The following is a 17,256-nucleotide window of genomic DNA, read 5'->3' as shown; positions in this document are numbered from 1 at the left end:
GACACATAACGGTTCCTTTTATCTCCTCAACAGAGGACAGAAGACAGAGAAAATGTAATGGAGGGAATCGCTTATTATTTGAAACTAATTCAGAAGACTTTATTGTGTGGTAAAGCCCCAAAAGCTAGTTATATACAGATTTAGTTTAAAAAACAAATCATTACTCTGTCAGATACAGACTTAGCCTTTAAGGAATTACTTCATAAACGTAATTAAAGGCATTAATCCTTTAAAAGGCAAATTAACGTTCTAAGTGATTGGTACAGCCAAGAGATTTAAACTATAAATTCTGCTAAGCAGGTGTATTCCATCTTTCATTTCTTCTCCTTTTTTAATTACCTTGTTTTGACTCATATTTTCTTTGGCATTTAAAATAGAGCAAGTACCAATACACTGGCAAGAACAGACTCTGATTACTCTTCCTGATTTGGAAAATAAAGGGAGATCAGACTGAAAATTATTTGGGATCCCAATGGCTTCTTGTTGCATTTGAGGTTTGTGTATAAAAAATAGTAATAAAACATTGTTATTATTATCATACAAAGAGGCCACATAGCTCACGCAAAAGAAGGAAATCGCTATTGGAGGGCTCATATAATTTTAGGGTGAGATTTTCAAAAATTCTCAGCAGTGACCTAACTTTGTTCCCACTGAAGTCAATAGGAGAACATCGTAGCTTTGTGGTCTATGGAAGGACAGTTAGTCCAGTACTTAGCACTTTTGAAAATTCCACCTTCAGCCCAGTAACTTAGGAGCTGCCAGACTGGATCAGATCCAGGAGCCAGCAAATCCTGGAGCACAATGTTAGTATTCTTCTAAGATGTGTAGCCATTAATTATGATAACTCTGGATAGTGTTGATAGCCATATAAATATCCAACCCCTTTTTGATTCTTGATAATATCATGACCTCAGTGATGTCCTGTAGCAATGAATTTCACAGTTGAATCACACATGGTATTAAAAAGGATTTCTTTCTCAAAAATTTAAGCCTACGAATATTGATTAGGTTCAACCCTTTTTTTTTCCCAGCTGTCACCATGGTAAACAATTTTGAAAATGCAAACTATAGTTTTCCTCAGATCAGATTCTGATCCCCTTAGTTTGGCTTAGTAGCCATTTGTTTCATGAATAGTCCATTTTTAGACAGAAATAATTGCAGCTGAAACTGATATCATTTAGACATCTCTGTATCAGAGCTGTAGTTGCAGTCAGGTACATAAACATCCAAATGACGTAAGTGGTGCCTACAAATAATTGAAGGCATAACATTGCTCCTATAATAATTTGCAGATGCAAAACTGTAGGTGCAAAGAAGCCTGATTTGAAATCCTTTGAAAACGATAAATGTGTATGGGCTCAATGGTGGCATTGTCACAAGCCCTGTGTTAGGGACAATACATTGCTTTGCTGCCCTTTCAGCGGCCCACAAGGAAGATTATGATTTACTCCCCGATCTCCCTGATGCTCCATAGAATCATAGAAGACTAGGGTTGGAAAAGACCTCAGGAGCTCATCTAGTCCAATCCCCTGCTCAAAGCAGGACCAACCCCAAATAAATCATCCCAGCCAGGGCTTTGTCAAGCCGGGCCTTAAGAACCTATAAGGATGGAGATTCCACCACCTCCCTAGATAAACCATTCCAGTGCTTCACCACCCTCCTAGTGAAATAGTGTTTCCTAATATCCAACGTAGACCTCCCCCACTGCAATTTGAGACCATGGCTTTTTGTTCTGTCATCTGCCACCACTGAGAACAACTGAGCTCCATCCGCTTTGGAACCCCTCTTCAGGTAGTTGAAGGCTGCTATCAAATCCCCCTTCACTTTTCTCTTCTGAAGACTAAATAAGCCCAGTTCCCTCAGCCTCTCCTTGTAAGTCATATGCCCCAGTCCCCTAATAATTTTTGTTTCCCTCTGCTGGACTGTCTCCAATATGTCCACATCCTTCTTGTAGTGTGGGGCCCAAAACTGGACACAATACTCCAGATGTGGTCTCAACAGTGCCAAATAGAGGGGAATAATCACTTCCCTCGATCTGCTGGCAATGCTCCTACTAATGCAGACCAATATGCTGTTAGCCTTCTTGGCAATAAGCGCACACTGTTGACTCATATCCAGCTTCTTGTCCACTGTAATCCCCATGTCCTTTTCTGCAGAACTGCCTCTTAGCCAGTCATTCCCACGCCTGTAGCAGTGCATGAGATTCTTCCGTCCTAAGTGCAGGACTCTGCATTTGTCCTTGTTGAACCTCATCAGATTTCTTTTGGCCCAATCCTCCAATTTGTCTAGGTCATTCTGGACCCTGTCCCTACCCTCCAGCATATCTACCTCTCTCCCCAACTTAGTGTCATCTGCAAACTTGCTGAGGGTGCAATCTATCCCATCATCCAGATCATTAATGAAGATGTTGAACAAAACCAGCCCCAGAACCCACCCCGGGGCACTCCACTTGATACCGGATGCCAGCTAGACATCGAGCCGGTGATCACTACCCATTGAGCCAATGATCTAGCCAGCTTTCCGTCCACCTTATAGTCCATTCATCCAATCCCTACTTTTTTAACTTGCTGGCAAGAATACTGTGGGAGATTGTATTGTATCACGTCCACCCCTTTCCCCATATCCACAGAGCTAGAGAGGCATTAAACCACAACAGCTGGTGCCTAGTTCTGCATACGCTCCCCAGTACACTGGCACAGATATGCTGCCAGGCACAATGGGTAGGGAGCCAGAGCTAAGACTCGACCTACCCCCTGCCAGCTGTGTGAGGTGGGGACATAGCAGCTCTTCAGCTCTCCCCCTGTTACTACCCACAATGCAGTTAGCTGGTGCAGCGCTGTTTAGTCAGGCTGTGAATTGGCCCTATGGTAATAAAACATCATAACTCAGCCTCCTGATAACACATAGGATTATTATTCAACTTTAAAAAGCCTTAGACAAATAATGTACTTTTGGTTTGCTTCTTTCATAGTTCCAAGCTGATTAAAATGCAAAATGTAAGTTTCTCAAATTTTAGTCAATTTTATAGTTTGTTTTTCATCTCTGTTGTCTTTTGGGATCACAATACAGCAAAATGTTTGGGTTTGGGGGAAGAATATAGATTTCATTGATATTTATAGAAATCATGAAAACATTTCTATTCATATTAGGCTTTTGTAAAAGACAGCTCTGAATTTGGGGCCTAAAGCTAGTTGATACTGTCCCCTCTGGAAATTGTGCTGATATCATTAATTTTTCTATTCAGTATTTTCACTTTGTACCTGTTATTTTGTGCTACGATCCTTGCCCAAAGCTTGCATTTTAAGTACACAAAATGCAGATACTGTCAGTGAAGTGTGCAGAGAAATGTTAAGTTAAATCACTTTCTCAAAACATGAATGTGAATACAGGAATGAGATGACACAGGATGTTAATGTATTAGTCTTGGCTTTATCCCATGGAGACCTGACTCCTTATTTTATTAGGTCACTAGTTATGAACTAAAATGTGTTTACAGGTCTTGTCTTTGGAGTAATGGCCCCCACATTCCACCACCACCATCCATGGCCATTGGAATTAGGCAGCCGGTTAAACTGGTGCAGTTCAGCTGTCCAAGAGAGGAGATAATCAAGGGGTTCTCTACATTGCTAAGGGATAGGTATCTGGGATGGAATGTTCATGGGTGGGTGGATGGAGTCAAAAGTCAGCCACAGACTCTTCTGACATAGAATCACAGAATCATAGGACTGGAAGGGACCTTGAGAGGTCATCTAGTCCAGTCCCCTATCTGATGGCAGGACTAAGTATCACCTAGACCATTCCTGACAGGAGTTTCTCTAACATGCTCTTAAAAATCTCCAATGATGGAGATTCCATGAGCTCGCTAGACAATTTATTCCAGTGCTTAACCACCCTGACAGTTAGGAAGATTTTCCTAATGTCCAACCTTAACCTCCCTTGCTGCAATTTAAGCTCACTGCTTCTTGTCCTATCCTCAGAGGTTAAGAAGAACACTTCTTCTCCCTCCTCCTCATAACAACCTTCTATGTACTTGAAAACTGTTATCATGTCCCCTCTCAGTCTTCTCTTGTCCGGACTAAACAAACCCATTTTTTTCCAATCTTCCCTCATAGGTCATGTTTTCTAGACCTTTAATAATTTTTGTTACTTTTCTCTTTCTCCAATTTGTCCACATCTTTTCTGAAATGTTGCACGCAGAACTGGACACAATACTCCAGTTGACGCCTAATTGGCATGGAGTAGAGCGGAAGAACTACTTCTCATGTTTTGCTTACAACACTCCTGTTTATACTTCCCAGAATTATGTTTGCATTTTTTGCAACAGTGTTACACCATTGACTCATATTTAGCTTGACCCCCCCAGACCACTTTCTGAAGTACTCCTTCCTAGGCATTCATTTCCCATTTTGTACGTGTGCAACTGATTGTTCCTTCCTAAATGAAGTACTTTGTATTTGTCCTTATTGAATGTCATCCTATTTACTTCAGACCATTTCTCCAGTTTGTCCAGATCATTTTGAATTTTAATCCTATCCTCCAAAGCACTCGCAACTCCTCCCAGCTTAGTATCATCCACAAACTTTATAAGTGTAGTCTCTATGCCATTATCTAAATCATTATTGAAGATGTTGAACAGAACTAGACCAAGAACTGATCCCTGCAGGACCCCACTCATTATGCCCTTCCAGCATGACTGTGAAGACCGATAACTACCCTCTGGGAATGGTTTTCTAACCATTTGTACACCCACCTTATAGTAGCTCCATTTAGGTTGTATTTCCCTAGTTTGTTTATGAGAAGGTCATGCAAGACGGTATTGAAAGATTTACTAAAGTCAAGATATACCATGTCTACCACTTCCCCCCTATTCACAAGGCTTGTTACCCTGTCAAAGAAAGCTATCATGTTGTTTGACTTGATTTGGTCTTAACAAATCCATGTTGACTGTTTCTTATCACCTTATTATTCTCTAGATGTTTGCAAATTGATTGCTTAATTATTTGCTCCATTGTCTTTCCTGGTACAGAAGTTAAGCTGACTGGTCTGTAATTCCCTGGGTTGTCCTTATTTCCCTTTTTGTAGATTGGCACTATATTTTCCCTTTTCCAGTCTTCTGGAATCTCTCCTGTCTTCCATGACTTTTCAAAGATAATAATGGTGAGTCTGGATTATGGGTCCACCGAACTACTTCAACAATGGGACTGAAGAAATGTCCATGAAGGGGCTCTGCAACCAGATCCTTGGTTTGGGGTAGAATGCGTCCTCCTACTCTTCCCCACATGTATTTCCCCAGAGTCCAATCTGGCCACTTAGGCTGTATGCTGTTCTATTTTTTTCACAGTGCCTAGTAAATGTTTGTCTATGTCACAAATCCATGACATAGTGTAGCACAGTAGTTAGGGAAGAATTAGACCGGGAATGCCAAGGATATCACAAGTCACTACTAAGATTCCTTGTTAGACCTGTTTGTTTAGGGGATGGGAATGTTAGTAGCTTCCATAGTACCTGTCGTAATAGTATCTGCCTTAAACCAGTGCCATCTGGCCTTTATTTTACATGAGCACCAAATTCAAGAATATCACAACAAAAACTACTTTTAAGCAAGCACATGTTTTTAAAAATCCCCAAACATATAATATTTTGGAACAGTTTATTCCTCTGCATCTTTGATTTTCTGCATAGATTTGAGCCTAACTATTCAGACAGCAGGCAGAGAGCTGTTTTTTTGAAGCTTTACATTGTGACATTGCACCATCACATCACATTTATCATACTAGCCCTTTAATATTTTCACTTTTGCTCTATAATCTGCTGTGAGAGTTTGCAGGACATGTGATGACCCCATCAAAATTGTCACGGTTGTAGAGAAACTGCCCTGGGTAGCATCTTGATTTTGCAGAGAATTTAATTATAGATTTCAGAGTAACAGCCGTGTTAGTCTGTATTTGCAAAAAGAAAAGGAGTACTTGTGGCACCTTAGAGACTAACCAATTTATTTGAGCATGAGCTTTCGTGAGCTACAGATCACTTCATCCGATGAAGTGATCTGTAGCTCACGAAAGCTCATGCTCAAATAAATTGGTTAGTCTCTAAGGTGCCACAAGTACTCCTTTTCTTTTTAATTATAGATATAATTTGTGATTCTAAACTAGAGCAGGTCAAATAGAAAAGGGGAAATATTTTTGGAACATTTGTTTGAAAATTTTCTTCCTTTTTTGAAATTTCAAAAATTTCAAATTTCAGCAAGCTCTGTAGTTTGCCAAAAATTGGAGAAAAAAATGTAGGTGAATTTTGTCAAAATTTGCATTTATTTTTAAAATACCACCTTCTACACCTGTGCTGCACACAGTCTACATAATATAATGTTTAGATTCCTATCCAGAGAACAAATCATCCTCTCCAGATATTACAGGACTCTAATGCAGTGAGCTACAATATATCAAATGAGCTATTGTACAAAATTCATATCAGGGTTTGGTTAGCTGTATTGCCAACTCTGAACATTCAAAAATCATAAATCAGACTCTCAAAAACATCAGATTGACTTAAAAATGAGGGATTTTTTAAATGACAAACAACAAAGAGGGAAGGTTTTTTTTTTTTTTTTTTTTTTGCTTTCTGGTATTGTTCTCATTGTCCACTGAAGGTAAAACAAGAAGTGCTTAATGTGCAGCAAGAGAGATTTAGTTTAGATATTAGGAAACATGATCTAATTATAAGAGTTGTTAAGGACTGGAATAGGCTTTCAAGGGAGGTTGTGGAATCCCTATCACTGGAGGTTAAGAACATGTTGGACAAACACCTGTCAGGCATGGTCTACGTTTACTTGGTCCTGCCTCAGCACAGGGGGGCTGGATATGATGATTTCTCAAGATCCCTTTCAGCCCAAATTTATATGATTCTATTTCAGCATTTAGGGTGCACTTGGGTCACATTTTCAAGCTTTTTCCCCCCTGCCACCATGGGAGCTAGAAATTTGTTTTATAAAAACTGAAAATCTAAGATTCTCATGTAATCCCATGACTCCAGGAGGTGAAGGTTTAAGAAAAAACACAAAATATTGTGAGACATGACCAGATTAAATTAGAAATCCTGCATCAGCAGTGTAAGATTGTGGAAAGGAGAATACAAGCTGCGTACAATGAGAAAATTTGTCTTTCCTGTGGTCTATTAGTGAAATAAAAATGTCTGGCCACTGGTGGAACTTCACTGACTTCATTGGAGCTCTCCAGAGATGAATTTGGCCTGAATATTTTAACATACCTATCATTGCCTTCTTTCAGTTTCAACATATGTATGTTACAGTATAGTCAGAATCAATGAATCCTGAACTCCTTGATATATAGACACCCCTATGCCATATGTTAAAGATAGTCAAAGAGCTTAAATCAGGATATTATTCAAAATGCCTGCCCTTAGTAATTCAGTGTGGGTTACCAGATATTGCCATTTTCCACTAAGGTGGAAACTTAAGGCACTTTTTGTTTTACTTCTAAACCTCCATCAATAAACGCAGTAATACAATCTCCTTTACATCTTAATAATTGCCAGGGTAAATTAACAGGCTGTTAATGTTTTGATTTATGAATTGGAGGCCCTCTCTCTGTGCTGGACTTCAAGAAGATTGAGCTGTCTCCCATGTTCCCTGAAAGTAAGTAAATGACTGTTTATTCATTCCCTTGATTAGAAGGCTGCCCTGAAGCGAGATGCAAGAGGCTCCTTAATAAATGTGAGACTCCCTATGCTTTGTTTTGCTTTCTGGATTTAGTGCTAAACATTAAAAGGAATTGGAGATTGATTTTGTGTAGGGAGTAGTGCCAGATAAAACAGGCAAGCGAGCAGCCTTGTTCATAGAAACAAGCTCTGTTATCATGAGAGGACAGAGAGCTATTTGAGTTTTAATGTTGGTGCTACTGAGCCGTTGGGAGGATTTTTCAAAAGTGTCATCGGCTAATGAATTGGCATCTGAGGTCTCTCTTTATTTTAGCTTTACACGGTAACCATTTGGGTCAAAAATCATCAGTACTTAAGTGACCTTGTACAATTATAATCACGCTCCTCTTTCCTCTTATATTGACAAATTAAATACTAACTGCCCAATTGCATTTGCCTTCAGCCAGGCCATTGAAGAGAAGGGGAAAAGAATTATTAACTTGCTAATACATTATGGATTTTTTGTTTTCCTATCTGAGGATTGTTGTCCTTTCCATATTTCATAACCTGGTGATTTGGAGATGCATCACAAACCAATTTCTCCCAATTTATCTCCTGCCTTTCCTTTTTGCAGCGGGATGCTCCCATAACTTCTTTAGTTGTCAGAACAAGTGAGTGGTTTCAACTGCAGCTGATAAATTAGCTAACAATGTGGGTAATAAATGTAGCAGTCACTTCCCTACTCAGGGCAATTTACATGTCAAGTTTAAAGAGACTCTTCTCTTGTGTTCTGGGATTCAGAAGCACATCTAGTAAAATTTGCTAATGGAGCTTTTGCTGAGAGGTAGCCAAAGTTGATAGATAAATAGGCAAAATTATTTTTTCCTTGCTACCAGTAAGATGAAAATTGCAATACTTGAACCTAAACTGAGGGATTGGCTTTTTTTTATAAAAAGAGACTATACCTCTCCACTAAAATTCCTCTGTGACACACAGTCATCTGTATAGCAAGCTCAGCAACAGTAAATAAGCTAGTTGTAGCTTTAGAGGGAGTGCGATTTTAGGGACTGATCTCCAGTACTGTATGTAAGATAAGCCTGGAAACTAGGCAGGGAAATGGGAGAGATTGACCAAAAAAGTTAGAGAAGGCTTATGTGTGAATGCCAGCATTTCAGGGGGAAGGGAGACAGAACCCATTAGTCCCAAATTTTCAATAGTGAACACACATGCACTTTGTACATTTCCAACTTGTGTGCCCAGTACCCAAGACCACATATGTGAGTCAGGATTGTGTGCATACATGCATGCACAAATCCCAAACTTTCATAACCTGTATTAATTATTTGTTTTGTCTTAGCCTATAAGCCTGAGACATGGACAGCACCCCGGTGTGCTGACTGCTGTACCAGTGTGCACTGGGCATTGTATGTGCAATAGTGAAAACCTGGGCCTAAAACTATAAACCTGTTTCTGTTTTATAATTCCTCTGAACCGGACAAATCCTGTAGTCCTTACTCCATGTTTTTACTGAGCTGCAAATTTTGTCTAAGCCACTGGAGAGTAAATAATGAGTATGGATCTCTGGGTTGGACCAGCCTTCTTAAGCCCACCTATTCATCTTTGCTACCTGGGTGTCCTTGATTCCAGCTTTAACATTTTTTCTTCCTTTACTTCTTCAAAAGAGCTTCTGTTCTCTTTCTTCTGAGTACACTTTATCCTGCTTAGTAAGAATATTTCTGTTTTTCTGTACAGTGAAGGTACAGGTCTCAAATGCTTATGCATGGGGGAAAAAATCTGTTTCAGTTGAAAGAGGTTCGTAGGGATGGGAAGGTGAAGTTTAGCATTAAACATTAGAAGATTTTGCACTGATTATTTCAAGTATGAAAGAAAAACATCCCTAACACTTGTATTGGTAATGGTGCCCCTTTCACACATTAGAGGATCCATGAAAGGATGTGTGTCACTACAGAATTCAAGGTTTAATTTTCATGACTATGTTTTATATAAATATCTTTAGTCCTCGTGGTTGTGAAGATACCCTTCGAGATCTGACCCAATCCAGGACTGTCCAGCTGCAGGCAGCCTAAAACAGCCCTGAGAGACTTGTAAAGTAGCTTATTTCTTCTCAGTGGCGTATTAACTCCAGTACTTGACAGCTTGTCTTCAAATCTCTGGTGGTCGGAGAACAGAAAAAACAGCCTTTGGAATTACAGACTCGGGGGGTCCCACATGCACTGGAAAATTGATCCACTGGGAATGATGGCTCTTTGTTAGCAATGGATGCTGCTGGACTATGTTGAAAATAGTTTAATTGCCAGCAAAAATGGGGGCACACATACATTTTGATCATGTTTTCTTTAACTGTGCTGGGATGTTTTCATCCTAATTCCACTAGCAGTTGAACTCTTTACAATGCCGATTCTGGAGGACTCTGTGCTGACAAGCATTGTTAGAAATGGATCAGGCCTAGTGTAGAAATGGCTAAAAAGACTATCTTAAAGTTTTCACCACTCCACACACACACCTTTATTGTTCATTTTGAGCATCTTTCACACAAAGTAGTTTGGTGATATCAGCATCCTTGGGTGTCATCATGGAAACGTGAAAGCATGACCCATTTAAACCCTTAAACATTACCCTAATTGTTCTTCTGAGTAGAGTCACTTCAGGGAGTTAAGGATACCCAGCAAAGAACAGACCTGAGGCCTTCAAGCCGAACACCCCAGATGGGCAAGACGCTGTGATTAAATAAATAAGAAAAAAACGCCAAGGTTTCTGTTTGAGAGGGTTGGTTTTGTTTTGATTTGATTTTTTTTATATCAACAAAATGTTCGTTTTATAAAAATTGGAAAAAAAAAAACCTTTTTAAAAAACTGTTTCTACATCTTTACAGAGAAAGTTATTTTTTCTTGGATTAACATATGCCCTTCTTGTTGTTTCTAGAAAACTTTCCTTTACAGAGCATGGATTTACCTTAAAATAACCCTCTTAAGATTTCCCATGTGCCCTTAGTTTTACATTTGGAATTGTGCTACTTGCCAGCCTGGCTTTTCATTTTTTAAAAGGAAGTCTGATTAGTTCCAAACTGGCTTTTGTTTTTAAAACTGCAAATGTCATAGGTTCTAGCCTATGTTTTCTTTTTAAAAAGGGGAATTCTGTTTGTTGTCAGCATGATTTTTCATTTTAAAGAACAATCTCCAGATGGAGACCTTTGCTATTGAAGAGTTGACCCAAGACACAAACAGACTGATAGAAATGCAATTGAACACTTTGAAAAGGCATCTTGGATCTCCTACATTGTTGCTTTTCTGAACTATGGAATTCAATTTCTTTAATAATGACACAACAATTGCTTGCTAATTTGCTTACCAGTCCTGTCCCAATTCTCATCTCAAAAGCCTAGATCCAGTACTGCTTTCACATGATTTATTCCATGTACCTCTCAACATATGACTTTGTTAATCATGTCTTTCCCCCCATGAATTGAAAGTAGTTTTGTTGTATCCATCTGTTGTCTTTATGAAAGATTGTTCATTTCTGAAGTATAGAGTCAGATAGTCTTGTGTGTTTTGCGTACCTGTGTTTCTCTAACAAATATTAATAGCAAAAATATGACATATATTCAAAGATGAGGTAGTAATGGTGAAATAGCTAGTTTAGCCCTGGAGACTGACTGAAGTCCTCTGCTGAAGAACAGAGCAGATACAAGTAAAGGCAGATGCAGTGAGGTTTGCCACCAATATGCCTCTATCCTGTTCAAGACAGATTATCTCTTAGGTCTGAAAGGTATAGTTCAGTGTCTGTCTTAATGATAATTCATTGGCCACTCTGCCAAGAAGACGAATCAGTGTGACAGTAGTTTTGTGATCTGGACATTTGTCCACTGAGAGCAGCACAGATGGCATCAGATTTCAGTCACTTTTCACTTGTGAAAATAATTTTTCTGAATTCACAACACCTCCATCACATCTTTTTTGTGGCATTTTCATCAAGGAGGCTAAAATCTTCAGTGGTCACTGGAGACTAAACTGCTTTCTTACCCTCTGCCCCCTTTGAAAATCCAGGACAGGGTGGAGTCATAATGTTGGGGCAGCATGAGGGAAGCTTGGACAGCCTCTGCCCATTGATAAATTTGAGGGCTATTGATTTGATACTCTTCATCAACATTAAATGAAAAATATAAGATTTGGTATTAAATAGTAGAAAGATTCTAGAATCCGTGTCCAAGTAGCTAATCTCCAGAACCAGCCATACAAATGATTATTAAGCACAAACAAGTATATTACATGCCCCCAAATAATCACAGTGAGCTGCCTTTGTTACCTGTTCAGCCCGTCTCTCATAAATCACTCAATACTTCTTGCTGATCCTTCAAAAGGAACGAACAACTGTTTTGGTTTCTATGTTTAAACAGCTGTTGGTAACAAGATAAATGTGGCTGAGTTACTAAATGAACCAAGGAGTGGGCAATAGGAAATGGGATACAGAGCCTTTGACCCTTAGGATGCTGCTTCAAATCCAACCTCAGATAGTAGTGACTGAAAGTCATTATCATCTGATGACCGTTTGACCTATGTAAACTGAGCTGTGGATCTCAATACAGCTCCTTGTGCACAACTTACCTCAGAAGAATTAGCCCTCTTGTTGGCACAGTCAGCATAGGCCACACTCTGAAGGGACTGGGAAAATATACTTCCCAAGGGGTGCTTCTTCAGGCCACCTTTCAGGCACACTGAATTATCCCCGAATACTGTAAGCAGTAAGGAGGAAGCCTGTGCTGATGTTTTGTTGGTAAAGTTGCTAGAGGAATTCAATTCCTAGGGTCGTCAGTCCAATACCTTTCAGCATTCACTAACTCGACTCAATACAAATAATAATAATTTTAAAGAATGAATGAGTTACTGTACTTACACATGTTTAGAATATATTTGACAGCAAGAAAATTTCTTTAATTATTAACTTATGTATAGCAAAGTAGTGCCTAGAGGGCCTAACCAAAATCAGGGTCTTATTTTGCTATGCACTGTATAAACACACAGTAAGAGACTGTCCCTACCCCAATATGGTAATAATCTAAACAGACAGTAGTGTGGAGGGGAAACTGAGGCAGAGAATGGTGCAGTGATTTGCCTCAGGTCAAAGAGCAGGTCAGTGGCAGAATCAGGAATAGAACCCACTCTCCTGTGCTACAATCCAGTGCTTTATCCATGAAACCTGCCCCTCTCTCTGCATATTCTCTGCATATTCTTACTAGAAAAGCTGCTAGTTTAAAAACATATTTTTTTAATGGGCAGTCTTTGTCTTTAGTTTCTTTTCCCTCTGGAGAACCCATGATTTGTGCAATTAATTTAAGTCAACTGGATGTCCTTTAGTAAGAGTCCTAAAGTGGAGGTAGCCTTGGCTAATACGGGCAAAAGCTGTATTTGGAATGCTTGTGACCCATTTCTTTTAATACTCTGGTATATAGGTCCCCGAAGGACTATTATGGTTAACTGTTATTACAGATTGTATTTTACTGTTGCTGAAAGTTGTTTTAAAGTGTGTTTTTTTGCTGTTGGACATGAACATATTTTTGAAGTAGGTTGCTTTACTGATGTGTGAGTGTCATAACAGCTGAGAATTTTACAGTACATTGCACACATAAACAATATTTCTTATCAAACTTCATTGCAGGTTAAGGTAATGGTCCTGGGAACTGGGCTAAAAGTTAACCAAAAGCAATGTCTGTTAACTGAGCCTGTTTTTGTAACTTACAGTTAATATATTCCATGAATGTCCACAGGCCTTTACTGGACAAAGGCCTGTAGATCTCTAAAATTGCCAATACATCCTAAATCTGGTTCAAATAGGGAGTTAATTCTTCCACTGCTTCTGTAGAAGAAAGGCAGCCACGATTTGTTTACCAGAAACCTCAGTATTGCCAAAAAACTATTCACAAACATTTCAGAAAATTCTAAAGAAAATTTTATTTGGACCGTGTTTCTACCCATTAACTTTTCACAGTCATAAAGATTTCATCAAATGGGTGTTCTTCAAAAGTAAATTTGGAGCCCTACCTGAGATTCACTTAATCATGAAATCGAATCTGTGTCATGACAAACAAGAACATTACAACTAATAGAAGTAGTTTATAAAGGCTAGGTCATCCAGTCAGACGACTGGAACACTACCATGTGACTCCAATGACCAGTGCTACAGTTCAACTATTAAATCACAAATATAAGATATTCAGTTTAATTTCCTGCCTTTCTGCTCACCTATCTTACATACATTTAGGTACCTATCACTGTGCTGAGTGTCCACATCTCTTAATGAAGTAACAACGCATTTCTCAGGCTTTGTCTCATCATTTATACTATTTGTAGCTAAGAGCCACAGTGAACAGTTCAGGAGAAATGCACAGGATAAAATTCATTCACACAAAACCTCTCAATTTTTTGATGAGCCATGCGTGCAAATCCAACTCCTACACTCTAAGAAATAACAACCAGACAAATCCTTTGTTATCTCTGATAATGATCAGCAAAAGCTACTTTGTGATCTTCTTTGTGTTACCCTTCTATTCCTTTCTCTTACCCCCAGCTGATTACATGCAACAATGCCAACTTAAATCTTAACTTCAAATCTACATTTTTTGAGGCAGGTCCCAGTGCTTTATTTGTCTATTAAATCTCCAGGACATACTGTATTATGTACATAATAATATCCAGAGATAGCTCTAAGTTGTATGAAAAAGAGTAGTACAAGGTTTGTAAGAGGTGATAAAAGCAACCTTATGGCTGACAGCTTTATAGCCTGACCTACTAAAAGCAATGCAATGTTCTTAGACTCATAATTAATAATAGTTGGCACTGACATATCAACTTTCATCCTGGGGTCTGAAAGCCCAACCATCTACCTGTCAGCAGGTGCTATTAGTTCCATTTTACACACAGCTAAACTGAATGTAAGGGGATGCTTCAGGTCAGCCTGATTGACAGAGTGGGCAGGCTAATCAGGGAGTCAGGAGGCCAGCGGGGTCCTGTCCTCTCTGTGACCTGGAATTGCCTGGGTCAGACAGAGTGGGGCCAAGCTAAGGAGAGAGCAGGGGCCCGAGCTGAGCTGAGGAGCAGAGCTGTGCCAGCCAGAGGGACCAGAAAAGCAGCCCAGGGAGATTCTGTGCTGGGAGCAGAGCTGCAGCCACAGAGCCAGAGACACAGCCCACGGGGAGCAGATCCTGTGCTGGGAGCAGGGCTGCAGCCACAGAGCCTGGGCAAAGGGCCCAGCGCAGAAAGACACCCCCAGCCAAGGGTCCTTGCAGGCCAGACTGGGAGGGGGAATCTTAGCCCAACGGGGGGCTGACGCTGGGAAGAAGGGTCCCACCACCCAAAGCCCGGAGGTGTGTGGCCACCACCAGAGCAAGTGTCCAACCCGCAGCATCGCTGCAGCACAGCCAGGGCCTGAGAAGAAGGCCTGGGACCTACAAGGAACAGACTGTGAACTGCCCCGATGTTCCTGAGACACTGTTTGTAATGTTCCCTGCCACAGAGCGGGGTGATGTTTTTTCCTTTAACCTTTCCCATTTTTCCTTATTCTTTTTAGAATGAAAGCAAATGCAAGTTACTTAATCAACAATTAAATTGTTTGTAATGATCAGTGGGTCAGGGAAGTGCCCACTGCAGAGAGTGCACCCTGGAGTGGGGACACCCTAGCTTCTGTCCTAGGTGACCACAGCAGGGTTGGGGGTTGAGCCCCCCCAGGAATCCTGCGCTCAGCTTGTCGGTGTTACGAGGACTCTGTCACACAGGAGAGTGGAAGGGGAGTCCTCAAGGGCAGGGGGGTCTCTGGGTAAAGTAGGTGGGAGCGAGGATTCAGATCCTTTCGCTAGCCCACTTCACTGGGGTAGTACAGAAGCCAGGAAAGTTCTTCACAATAGTGGGACCATTCCCCCGCTTACATGAAGAACAAAATGGTCACAGTTAGTTACTTGCTTCAGTTTGTATGGTGAGTCATAGTAGCTCCAAGGACAGATCAGAAGCCTTGACTCTTATTTCTTTGTTTTAATCACTAGATCACACTCCCTGCCTTTGTTTCAAGACATGGTGCAAAATCATGAGACGTACTGAGTGTACAAATCTCCTAATGAAGTCAATTCATGTCTGAATTTATGTCTATCGAGATTTTAGCCATCTATTGTACTTTGGATGTTTGGAATGTTTCCATAGTCTCTGGATGTTCTTTGTTTAAGATTATTGTTTATCTCTTTATGTTAGTACACCTGTTTTCCCCTTAGGAGGCAACTGCTAATTTATATAAGAATCTTCCATTTGGGTATATACTGGATGTTTAAGAAGCAGAGATCTGAAGGACACAGGAAAAGAAACAAAGTTACAGTAGTGCCTATTCCAGGATCAGATATAGCTCCAGGGCATCAACTGTTTACTGCTATGGAGGAGAGATATGAGCAATCACTGCTGCCCCTGCATATGCACTCTGTATTCCTGCAAGCACTGATGATGGAAGGAAGGCAGGAGGTGAGCCTGCCAAGGGAAAGGCTGTAATGATCATTACATAATAGCAGGAGCGTACCAGGAGGAGAAGAGGCAGAGAAGAACAGGTTAACTACTCAATAAATGGAGGAAAAAACCCAACAACAACAAAAAAGATAACGCTGCAGTTTAGAGTCCTTGGGGCAAATCCAATCCCACTGTAAGAGAGTGGATCTGCACTGAGGTCAGTATTAATGCCAGGACTGAATTTATTTCTTTGCATCTTTATTTATTCTTCCATCCTGTTTGCTCAATCCATAAAACAGGCATCATATTGGAGAGATACAAATACAATATTATTTTTTTAAAACCTCCTCCATAGGAAAGCTCTTTGACAATGATTAATAGGTAGACAGACTGACACCTTAGGCAAGAAGGCAAAAGCTCTGATTTTGAAGGGTAAAAAGTTCATGCTCCTGCTGAATTCCAAGTTCCCTGGTTTCTATTACATTTTTATTATTGTAATTTTTGTGCGACTGTAGCCGGACCTCTACTAACCTCACCATTTTGAAAACTGAAGGAAAAGTTGCTGGCTGCAGTCAGACAGGAAACCCTCCCTCCACCCTCTAAACCCAACAACGCCTCATAAAGATATCAGATCACAGATTAAAACAGAATGACTTGAAAGTTCAAAAATAACAAGTCTCCCTCGGTGTGTCTGCTATTAAAAATTGCTTTTAACTTATTGATGGTGGAAAACCCAGGAGATGGACCAAAATAATATTACTATTCTCAAGTTCTCGCACTCTCTTTTTGACATAAATGTGGAAAATTGACTTTTAAAATTTTACTAAAGACAAATAAATTGTGGCTAATGGAGCTTTGCGGCCAGCCATACTAATGTGTAATAATTTCTATGAAAGAAAGAAAGAAAAAAGAAAGAAAGAAAGAAATGAAACTCTAGCATTAATCCATGTGTTGGTGACATTTTCAGTGTTTCTTTTTCCACTTGTCTTCTGATTTGAGTTTTCTCATCACAGATTTCAGCTGCTGTCTTTCTTCTTCAGTCAAGTCCCCATCCAGGCCCCAATTTGGCATGGTACCAAAGCAAGCCCCATTGAAGTCAATGGGACTA

This window comes from Chelonia mydas, chromosome 6 (genome assembly GCF_015237465.2).
Source record: "Chelonia mydas isolate rCheMyd1 chromosome 6, rCheMyd1.pri.v2, whole genome shotgun sequence".
Lineage (NCBI taxonomy): Eukaryota > Metazoa > Chordata > Testudines > Cheloniidae > Chelonia > Chelonia mydas.
Note: the sequence above shows the minus strand (reverse complement) of the source record.